The sequence below is a fragment of the Adiantum capillus-veneris genome, chromosome 29 (assembly GCF_014529385.1).
Source record: "Adiantum capillus-veneris isolate H3 chromosome 29, ASM1452938v2, whole genome shotgun sequence".
NCBI lineage: Eukaryota > Viridiplantae > Streptophyta > Polypodiopsida > Polypodiales > Pteridaceae > Adiantum > Adiantum capillus-veneris.
The window spans coordinates 105640791-105653493 of record NC_140959.1 but is presented as its reverse complement, the minus strand read 5'-3'; positions in this window follow the sequence as shown (position 1 = coordinate 105653493).

The window sequence follows — 12703 nt, the reverse complement described above, 5'->3', positions numbered from 1 at the left end:
GCATGCATTAGAAGCACACATTAATGCTTGCATTAGGGTGTGCTTGTGCATGCATTAGTGTGTTTACACACTAATGCAAGCATTAATGTGTGAACAAGAATAGCCGAATGTGAGCACTAGTGTGTACATGCATTATACACACACACTAATGCTTCCATTAGTGTGTGATTGTGCAAAAATTAATGTGTTTTCACAGACTATTTTGTGCACAATAACACACTAATACCCGCATTAGTGCGTGCATGTGTTAAAGGCACACACTAATGCAAGCATTAGTGTGTTTTCACAGACTAATTTGTGCCCAAGCACACACTAATGCAAGCATTAGTCTGTGCATGCATTATACACACACTCATTCTTGAATTAGTGTGTGATTGTGCACAAATTACTGTGCTTTCACACACTATTTTGTGCGCAATTACACACTAATGCCCGCATTAGTGCGTGCATGCATTACAAGCAGATTCTAATGCTTGCATTAGTGTGTGCTTGTGCATGCATTAGTGTGTGCATGCATTATTCACACACACTAATGCTTGCATTAGTGTGTGATTGTGCACAAATTAATGTGTTTTCACACACTATTTTGTGCACAATCACACACTAATGCCCGCATTAGTGTGTGCATGCATTACAAGCACACACTAATGCAAGCATTAGTCTGTGCATGCATTATACACCCACTCATGCTTGCATTAGTGTGTGATTGTGCACAAATTAGTGTGTTGTCACACACTATTTTGTGCACAATCACACACTAATGCCCGCATTAGTGCGTGCATGCGTTACAAGCACACATTAATGCTTGCATTAGTGTGTGCTTATGCATGCATTAGTGTGTTTACACACTGATGCAAGCATTAATGTGTGCACAAGAACATCCCAATGTGAACATTAGTGTGTGCATGCATTATACACACACACTAATTCTTGCATTAGTGTGTGATTGTGCAAAAATATGTGTTTTCACACACTATTTTGTGCACAATAACACACTAATGCTCGCATTAGTGCGTGCATGCGTTACAAGCACACACTAATGCAAGTATTAATGTGTTTTCACAGAATAATTTGTGCCCAAGCACACACTAATGCAAGCATTAGTCTGTGCATGCATTATACACACACTCATGCTTGCATTAGTGTGTGATTGTGCACAAATTAGTGTGTTTTCACACACTATTTTGTGCACAATCACACAGTAATGCCCGCATTAGTGCATGCATGCATTACAAGCACATGCTAATGCTTGCATTAGTGTGTGATTGTGCATGCATTAGTGTGTTTACACACTAATGCATGCACAAGCACACACTAATGCAAGCATTAATGTCTGCATGCATTATACACACACTAATGCTTGCATTAGTGTGTGATTGTGCACAAACTAATGTGTTTTCACACACTATTTTTTGCACAATCACACACTAATGCGCGCATGACTGTGTGCATGCGATACAAGCACACACTAATGCAAGCATTATTGTGTTTTCAATGATTAATTTGTGCTCAAGCACACACTAATGCACTCATTATACACCCACTCATGCTTGCATTAGTGTGTGACTGTGCACAAATTATTGTGTTTTCACACTATTTTGTGCACAATCACACACTAATGTCCGCATTAGTGCGTGCATGCGTTACAATCACACATTAATGCTTGCATTAGTGTGTGCTAGTGCATGCATTATTGTGTTTACACACTAATGCAAGCATTAATGTGTGCACAAGAACACCCCAATGTGAGCATTAGTGTGTGCATGAATTATACACACACACTAATGCAAGCATTAGTGTGTGATTGTGCAAAAATTAATGTGTTTTCACACACTTTTTTGTGCACAATAACACAGTTATGCCCGCATTAGTGTGTGCATGCGTTACAAGCACACACTAATGCAAGCATTAGTGTGTTTTCACAGACTAATTTGTGCCCAAGCACACACTAATGCAAGCATTAGTCTGTGCATGCATTATACACACACTCATGCTTGCATTAATGTGTGATTGTGCACAAATTAGTGTGTTTTCACACACCATTTTGTGTGCAATCACACACTAATGCCCGCATTAGTGCGTGCATGCATTACAAGCACATGCTCATTCTTGCATTAGTGTGTGCTTGTGCATGCATTAGTGTGTTTACACACTAATGCATGCACAAGCACACCCTAATGTGAGAATTAGTATGTACATGCATTATGCAAACACACTAATGCTTGCATTAGTGTGTGATTGTGCACAAATTAATGTGTTTTCACACACTATTTTGTGCACGATCACACACTAATGCCCGCATTAGTCTGTGCATTAGTGTATGCTTGTGCATGCATTAGTGTGTTTACAGACTAATGCAAGCATGAGTGTGTGCACAAGAACACCCCAATGCAAGCATTAGTGTGTGATTGTGCAAAAATGCATTTGTTTACAGACTAATGCTTGCATTAGTGTGTGATTGTGCAAAAATTAATGTATTTTCACACACTATTTTGTGCACAATTACACACTATTGCCCGCATAAGTGCGTGGATGCGTTATAAGCACACACTAATGCAAGCATTAGTGTGTTTTCACAGATTAATTTGTGCCCAAGCACACACTAATGCAAGCATTAGTGTGTTTTCGAAGACTTATTTGTGCCCAAGCACACACTAATGCTAGCATTAGTCTGTGCATGCATTATACACACACTCATGCTTGCATTAATGTGTGATTGTGCACAAATTAGTGTGTTTTCACAAATTAGTGTGTTTGCATTATACACACACTCATGCCCGCATTAGTACGTGCATGCATCACAAGAACATGTTAATGCTTGCATTAGTGTGTGCATGCATTATGCACACACACTAATGCTTGCATTAGTATGTGATTGTGCACAAATTTATGTGTTTTCACACACTATTTTGTTCACAATCAAATAATAAAGCCCGCATTAGTGTGTGCATGCATTACAAGCACACACTAATGCAAGCATTAGTGTGTTTTCACTGACTAATTTGTGCTCAAGTACACACTAATGAAAGGATTAGTTTGAGCATGCATTATACACCCACTCATGCTTGCATTAGTATGTGATTGTGCACAAATTAGTGTGTTTTTCGCACACTATTTTGTGCACAATCACACACTAATGCCCACATTAGTGCATGCATCCGTTACAAGCACACATTAATGCTTGCATTAGTGTGTGCTTGTGCATGCATTAGTGTGTTTACACACTAATGCAAGCATTAATGTGTGCACAAGAATAGCCGAATGTTAGCACTAGTGTGTGCATGCATTATACACACACACACTAATGCTTGCATTAGTGTGTGATTGTGCAAAATTAATGTGTTTTCACACACTATTTTGTGCACAATAACACACTAATGCCCGCATTAGTGCGTGCATGCATTACAAGCACACACTAATGCAAGCATTAGTGTGTTTTCACAGACTAATTTGTGCCCAAGCACACACTAATGCAAGCATTATTCTGGGCATGCATTATATACACACTCATGCTTGCATTAGTGTGTGATTGTGCACAAATTAGTGTGCTTTAACAGACTGTTTTGTGCACAATCACACACTAATGCCCGAATTAGTGCGTGCATGCATTACACGCACACACTTATGCTTGCAGTAGTGTGTTTACACACTAATGCATGCACAAGCACACCCTAAACTGAGCATTAGTGTGTGCATGCATTATACACACACACTAATGCAAGAATTACTGTGTGATTGTGCACAAACTAATGTGTTTTCACACACTATTTTTTGCACAATCACACACTAATGCGCGCATGACTGTGTGCATGCGATACAAGCACACACTAATGCAAGCATTATTGTGTTTTCAATGATTAATTTGTGCTCAAGCACACACTAATGCACTCATTATACACCCACTCATGCTTGCATTAGTGTGTGACTGTGCACAAATTATTGTGTTTTCACACTATTTTGTGCACAATCACACACTAATGTCCGCATTAGTGCGTGCATGCGTTACAATCACACATTAATGCTTGCATTAGTGTGTGCTAGTGCATGCATTATTGTGTTTACACACTAATGCAAGCATTAATGTGTGCACAAGAACACCCCAATGTGAGCATTAGTGTGTGCATGAATTATACACACACACTAATGCAAGCATTAGTGTGTGATTGTGCAAAAATTAATGTGTTTTCACACACTTTTTTGTGCACAATAACACAGTTATGCCCGCATTAGTGTGTGCATGCGTTACAAGCACACACTAATGCAAGCATTAGTGTGTTTTCACAGACTAATTTGTGCCCAAGCACACACTAATGCAAGCATTAGTCTGTGCATGCATTATACACACACTCATGCTTGCATTAATGTGTGATTGTGCACAAATTAGTGTGTTTTCACACACCATTTTGTGTGCAATCACACACTAATGCCCGCATTAGTGCGTGCATGCATTACAAGCACATGCTCATTCTTGCATTAGTGTGTGCTTGTGCATGCATTAGTGTGTTTACACACTAATGCATGCACAAGCACACCCTAATGTGAGAATTAGTATGTACATGCATTATGCAAACACACTAATGCTTGCATTAGTGTGTGATTGTGCACAAATTAATGTGTTTTCACACACTATTTTGTGCACGATCACACACTAATGCCCGCATTAGTCTGTGCATTAGTGTATGCTTGTGCATGCATTAGTGTGTTTACAGACTAATGCAAGCATGAGTGTGTGCACAAGAACACCCCAATGCAAGCATTAGTGTGTGATTGTGCAAAAATGCATTTGTTTACAGACTAATGCTTGCATTAGTGTGTGATTGTGCAAAAATTAATGTATTTTCACACACTATTTTGTGCACAATTACACACTATTGCCCGCATAAGTGCGTGGATGCGTTATAAGCACACACTAATGCAAGCATTAGTGTGTTTTCACAGATTAATTTGTGCCCAAGCACACACTAATGCAAGCATTAGTGTGTTTTCGAAGACTTATTTGTGCCCAAGCACACACTAATGCTAGCATTAGTCTGTGCATGCATTATACACACACTCATGCTTGCATTAATGTGTGATTGTGCACAAATTAGTGTGTTTTCACAAATTAGTGTGTTTGCATTATACACACACTCATGCCCGCATTAGTACGTGCATGCATCACAAGAACATGTTAATGCTTGCATTAGTGTGTGCATGCATTATGCACACACACTAATGCTTGCATTAGTATGTGATTGTGCACAAATTTATGTGTTTTCACACACTATTTTGTTCACAATCAAATAATAAAGCCCGCATTAGTGTGTGCATGCATTACAAGCACACACTAATGCAAGCATTAGTGTGTTTTCACTGACTAATTTGTGCTCAAGTACACACTAATGAAAGGATTAGTTTGAGCATGCATTATACACCCACTCATGCTTGCATTAGTATGTGATTGTGCACAAATTAGTGTGTTTTTCGCACACTATTTTGTGCACAATCACACACTAATGCCCACATTAGTGCATGCATCCGTTACAAGCACACATTAATGCTTGCATTAGTGTGTGCTTGTGCATGCATTAGTGTGTTTACACACTAATGCAAGCATTAATGTGTGCACAAGAATAGCCGAATGTTAGCACTAGTGTGTGCATGCATTATACACACACACACTAATGCTTGCATTAGTGTGTGATTGTGCAAAATTAATGTGTTTTCACACACTATTTTGTGCACAATAACACACTAATGCCCGCATTAGTGCGTGCATGCATTACAAGCACACACTAATGCAAGCATTAGTGTGTTTTCACAGACTAATTTGTGCCCAAGCACACACTAATGCAAGCATTATTCTGGGCATGCATTATATACACACTCATGCTTGCATTAGTGTGTGATTGTGCACAAATTAGTGTGCTTTAACAGACTGTTTTGTGCACAATCACACACTAATGCCCGAATTAGTGCGTGCATGCATTACACGCACACACTTATGCTTGCAGTAGTGTGTTTACACACTAATGCATGCACAAGCACACCCTAAACTGAGCATTAGTGTGTGCATGCATTATACACACACACTAATGCAAGAATTACTGTGTGATTGTGCACAAACTAATGTGTTTTCACACACTATTTTTTGCACAATCACACACTAATGCGCGCATGACTGTGTGCATGCGATACAAGCACACACTAATGCAAGCATTATTGTGTTTTCAATGATTAATTTGTGCTCAAGCACACACTAATGCACTCATTATACACCCACTCATGCTTGCATTAGTGTGTGACTGTGCACAAATTATTGTGTTTTCACACTATTTTGTGCACAATCACACACTAATGTCCGCATTAGTGCGTGCATGCGTTACAATCACACATTAATGCTTGCATTAGTGTGTGCTAGTGCATGCATTATTGTGTTTACACACTAATGCAAGCATTAATGTGTGCACAAGAACACCCCAATGTGAGCATTAGTGTGTGCATGAATTATACACACACACTAATGCAAGCATTAGTGTGTGATTGTGCAAAAATTAATGTGTTTTCACACACTTTTTTGTGCACAATAACACAGTTATGCCCGCATTAGTGTGTGCATGCGTTACAAGCACACACTAATGCAAGCATTAGTGTGTTTTCACAGACTAATTTGTGCCCAAGCACACACTAATGCAAGCATTAGTCTGTGCATGCATTATACACACACTCATGCTTGCATTAATGTGTGATTGTGCACAAATTAGTGTGTTTTCACACACCATTTTGTGTGCAATCACACACTAATGCCCGCATTAGTGCGTGCATGCATTACAAGCACATGCTCATTCTTGCATTAGTGTGTGCTTGTGCAGGCATTAGTGTGTTTACACACTAATGCATGCACAAGCACACCCTAATGTGAGAATTAGTATGTACATGCATTATGCAAACACACTAATGCTTGCATTAGTGTGTGATTGTGCACAAATTAATGTGTTTTCACACACTATTTTGTGCACGATCACACACTAATGCCCGCATTAGTCTGTGCATTAGTGTATGCTTGTGCATGCATTAGTGTGTTTACAGACTAATGCAAGCATGAGTGTGTGCACAAGAACACCCCAATGCAAGCATTAGTGTGTGATTGTGCAAAAATGCATTTGTTTACAGACTAATGCTTGCATTAGTGTGTGATTGTGCAAAAATTAATGTATTTTCACACACTATTTTGTGCACAATTACACACTATTGCCCGCATAAGTGCGTGGATGCGTTATAAGCACACACTAATGCAAGCATTAGTGTGTTTTCACAGATTAATTTGTGCCCAAGCACACACTAATGCAAGCATTAGTGTGTTTTCGAAGACTTATTTGTGCCCAAGCACACACTAATGCTAGCATTAGTCTGTGCATGCATTATACACACACTCATGCTTGCATTAATGTGTGATTGTGCACAAATTAGTGTGTTTTCACAAATTAGTGTGTTTGCATTATACACACACTCATGCCCGCATTAGTACGTGCATGCATCACAAGAACATGTTAATGCTTGCATTAGTGTGTGCATGCATTATGCACACACACTAATGCTTGCATTAGTATGTGATTGTGCACAAATTTATGTGTTTTCACACACTATTTTGTTCACAATCAAATAATAAAGCCCGCATTAGTGTGTGCATGCATTACAAGCACACACTAATGCAAGCATTAGTGTGTTTTCACTGACTAATTTGTGCTCAAGTACACACTAATGAAAGGATTAGTTTGAGCATGCATTATACACCCACTCATGCTTGCATTAGTATGTGATTGTGCACAAATTAGTGTGTTTTTCGCACACTATTTTGTGCACAATCACACACTAATGCCCACATTAGTGCATGCATCCGTTACAAGCACACATTAATGCTTGCATTAGTGTGTGCTTGTGCATGCATTAGTGTGTTTACACACTAATGCAAGCATTAATGTGTGCACAAGAATAGCCGAATGTTAGCACTAGTGTGTGCATGCATTATACACACACACACTAATGCTTGCATTAGTGTGTGATTGTGCAAAATTAATGTGTTTTCACACACTATTTTGTGCACAATAACACACTAATGCCCGCATTAGTGCGTGCATGCATTACAAGCACACACTAATGCAAGCATTAGTGTGTTTTCACAGACTAATTTGTGCCCAAGCACACACTAATGCAAGCATTATTCTGGGCATGCATTATATACACACTCATGCTTGCATTAGTGTGTGATTGTGCACAAATTAGTGTGCTTTAACAGACTGTTTTGTGCACAATCACACACTAATGCCCGAATTAGTGCGTGCATGCATTACAAGCACACACTTATGCTTGCAGTAGTGTGTTTACACACTAATGCATGCACAAGCACACCCTAAACTGAGCATTAGTGTGTGCATGCATTATACACACACACTAATGCAAGAATTACTGTGTGATTGTGCACAAATTAATGTGTTTTCATAGAATATTTTGTGCACAATCACACACTAATGCCCGCATTAGTACGTGCATGCGTTACAAGCACACACTAATGCAAGTATTAGTGTGTTTTCACAGAATAATTTGTGCCCAAGCACACACTAATGCAAGCATTAGTCTGTGCATGCATTATACACAAATTCATGATTTCATTAGTGTGTGATTGTGCACAAATTAGTGTTTTTTCACACGCTATTTTGTGCACAATCACACACTAATGCCCGCATTAGTTCGTGCATGCATTACAAGCACATGCTAATGCTTGCATTAGTGTGTGCTTGTGCCTGCATTAGCGTGTTTACACACTAATGCATGCACAAGCACACCCTATTGGAGCATTAGTGTGTGCATGCATTATACACACACACTAATGCTTGCATTAGTGTGTGATTGTGCACAAATTAATGTGTTTTCACATACTATTTTGTGCACAATCACACAGTAATGCCCGCATTAGTATGTGCATGCATTACAAGCACACACTCATCCAAGAATTAGTGTGTTTTCACTGACTAATTTGTGCTCAAGTACACACTAATGCAAGCATTAGTCTGTGCATGCATTATACACCCACTCATGCTTGCAATAGTGTGTGATAGTGCACAAATTAGTGTGTTTTTCACACACTATTTTGTGCACAATCACACACTAATGCCCGCATTAGTGCGTGCATGCATTACAAGCACACATTAATGCTTGCATTAGGGTGTGCTTGTGCATGCATTAGTGTGTTTACACACTAATGCAAGCATTAATGTGTGAACAAGAATAGCCGAATGTGAGCACTAGTGTGTACATGCATTATACACACACACTAATGCTTCCAGTAGTGTGTGATTGTGCAAAAATTAATGTGTTTTCACAGACTATTTTGTGCACAATAACACACTAATACCCGCATTAGTGCGTGCATGTGTTACAAGCACACACTAATGCAAGCATTAGTGTGTTTTCACAGACTAATTTGTGCCCAAGCACACACTAATGCAAGCATTAGTCTGTGCATGCATTATACACACACTCATTCTTGCATTAGTGTGTGATTGTGCACAAATTACTGTGCTTTCACACACTATTTTGTGCGCAATTACACACTAATGCCCGCATTAGTGCGTGCATGCATTACAAGCAGATTCTAATGCTTGCATTAGTGTGTGCTTGTGCATGCATTAGTGTGTGCATGCATTATTCACACACACTAATGCTTGCATTAGTGTGTGATTGTGCACAAATTAATGTGTTTTCACACACTATTTTGTGCACAATCACACACTAATGCCCGCATTAGTGTGTGCATGCATTACAAGCACACACTAATGCAAGCATTAGTCTGTGCATGCATTATACACCCACTCATGCTTGCATTAGTGTGTGATTGTGCACAAATTAGTGTGTTGTCACACACTATTTTGTGCACAATCACACACTAATGCCCGCATTAGTGCGTGCATGCGTTACAAGCACACATTAATGCTTGCATTAGTGTGTGCTTATGCATGCATTAGTGTGTTTACACACTGATGCAAGCATTAATGTGTGCACAAGAACATCCCAATGTGAACATTAGTGTGTGCATGCATTATACACACACACTAATTCTTGCATTAGTGTGTGATTGTGCAAAAATATGTGTTTTCACACACTATTTTGTGCACAATAACACACTAATGCTCGCATTAGTGCGTGCATGCGTTACAAGCACACACTAATGCAAGTATTAATGTGTTTTCACAGAATAATTTGTGCCCAAGCACACACTAATGCAAGCATTAGTCTGTGCATGCATTATACACACACTCATGCTTGCATTAGTGTGTGATTGTGCACAAATTAGTGTGTTTTCACACACTATTTTGTGCACAATCACACAGTAATGCCCGCATTAGTGCATGCATGCATTACAAGCACATGCTAATGCTTGCATTAGTGTGTGATTGTGCATGCATTAGTGTGTTTACACACTAATGCATGCACAAGCACACACTAATGCAAGCATTAATGTCTGCATGCATTATACACACACTAATGCTTGCATTAGTGTGTGATTGTGCACAAACTAATGTGTTTTCACACACTATTTTTTGCACAATCACACACTAATGCCCGCATGACTGTGTGCATGCGATACAAGCACACACTAATGCAAGCATTATTGTGTTTTCAATGATTAATTTGTGCTCAAGCACACACTAATGCACGCATTATACACCCACTCATGCTTGCATTAGTGTGTGACTGTGCACAAATTATTGTGTTTTCACACTATTTTGTGCACAATCACACACTAATGTCCGCATTAGTGCGTGCATGCGTTACAATTACACATTAATGCTTGCATTAGTGTGTGCTAGTGCATGCATTATTGTGTTTACACACTAATGCAAGCATTAATGTGTGCACAAGAACACCCAAATGTGAGCATTAGTGTGTGCATGAATTATACACACACACTAATGCAAGCATTAGTGTGTGATTGTGCAAAAATTAATGTGTGTTCACACACTTTTTTGTGCACAATAACACAGTTATGCCCGCATTAGTGTGTGCATGCGTTACAAGCACACACTAATGCAAGCATTAGTGTGTTTTCACAGACTAATTTTTTCCCAAGCACACACTAATGCAAGCATTAGTCTGTGCATGCATTATACACACACTCATGCTTGCATTAGTGTGTGATTGTGCACAAATTACTGTGTTTTCACACACCATTTTGTGTGCAATCACACACTAATGCCCGCATTAGTGCGTGCATGCATTACAAGCACATGCTCATTCTTGCATTAGTCTGTGCTTGTGCATGCATTAGTGTGTTTACACACTAATGCATGCACAAGCACACCCTAATGTGAGAATTAGTATGTGCATGCATTATGCAAACACACTAATGCTTGCATTAGTGTGTGATTGTGCACAAATTAATGTGTTTTCACACACTATTTTGTGCACGATCACACACTAATGCCCGCATAAGTCTGTGCATTCGTGTGTGCTTGTGCATGCATTAGTGTGTTTACAGACTAATGCAAGCATGAGTGTGTGCACAAGAACACCCCAATGCAAGCATTAGTGTGTTTTCACAAATTAATTTGTGCCGAAGCACACACTAATGCAAGCAATAGTGTGTTTTCGAAGACTTATTTGTGCCCAAGCACACACTAATGCTAGCATTAGTCTGTGCATGCATTATACACACACTCATGCTTGCATTAATGTGTGATTGTGCACAAATTAGTGTGTTTTCACAAATTAGTGTGTTTGCATTACACACACACTCATGCCCGCATAAGTACGTGCATGCATCACAAGAACATGTTAATGCTTGCATTAGTGTGTGATTGTGCACAAATTAATGTGTTTTCACACACTATTTTGTGCACGATCACACACTAATGCCCGCATTAGTGTGTGCATGCATTACAAGCACACACTAATGCAAGCATTAGTCTATGCATGCATTATACACCCACTCATGCTTGCATTAGTGCGTGCATGCGTTACAAGCACACATTAATGCTTGCATTAGTGTGTGCTTATGCATGCATTAGTGTGTTTACACACTGATGCAAGCATTAATGTGTGCACAAGAACATCCCAATGTGAACATTAGTGTGTGCATGCATTATACACACACACTAATTCTTGCATTAGTGTGTGATTGTGCAGAAATCTGTGTTTTCACACACTATTTTGTGCACAATAACACACTAATGCTCGCATTAGTGCGTGCATGCGTTACAAGCACACACTAATGCAAGTATTAGTGTGTTTTCACAGAATAATTTGTGCCCAAGCACACACTAATGCAAGCATTAGTCTGTGCATGCATTATACACAAATTCATGATTGCATTAGTGTGTGATTGTTCACAAATTAGTGTTTTTTCACACACTATTCTGTGCACAATCACCCACTAATGCCCGCATTAGTGCGTGCATGCATTACAAGCACATGCGAATGCTTGCATTAGTGTGTTCTTGTGCATGCATTAGCGTGTTTACACACTAATGCATGCACAAGCACACCCTAATGTGAGCAGTAGTGTGTGCATGCATTATACACACACACTAATGCTTGCACTAGTGTGTGATTGTGCACAAATTAATGTGTTTTCACACACTATTTTGTGCACAATCACACAGTAATGCCCGCATTAGTATGTGCATGCATTACAAGCACACACTAATCCAAGCATTACTGTGCTTTC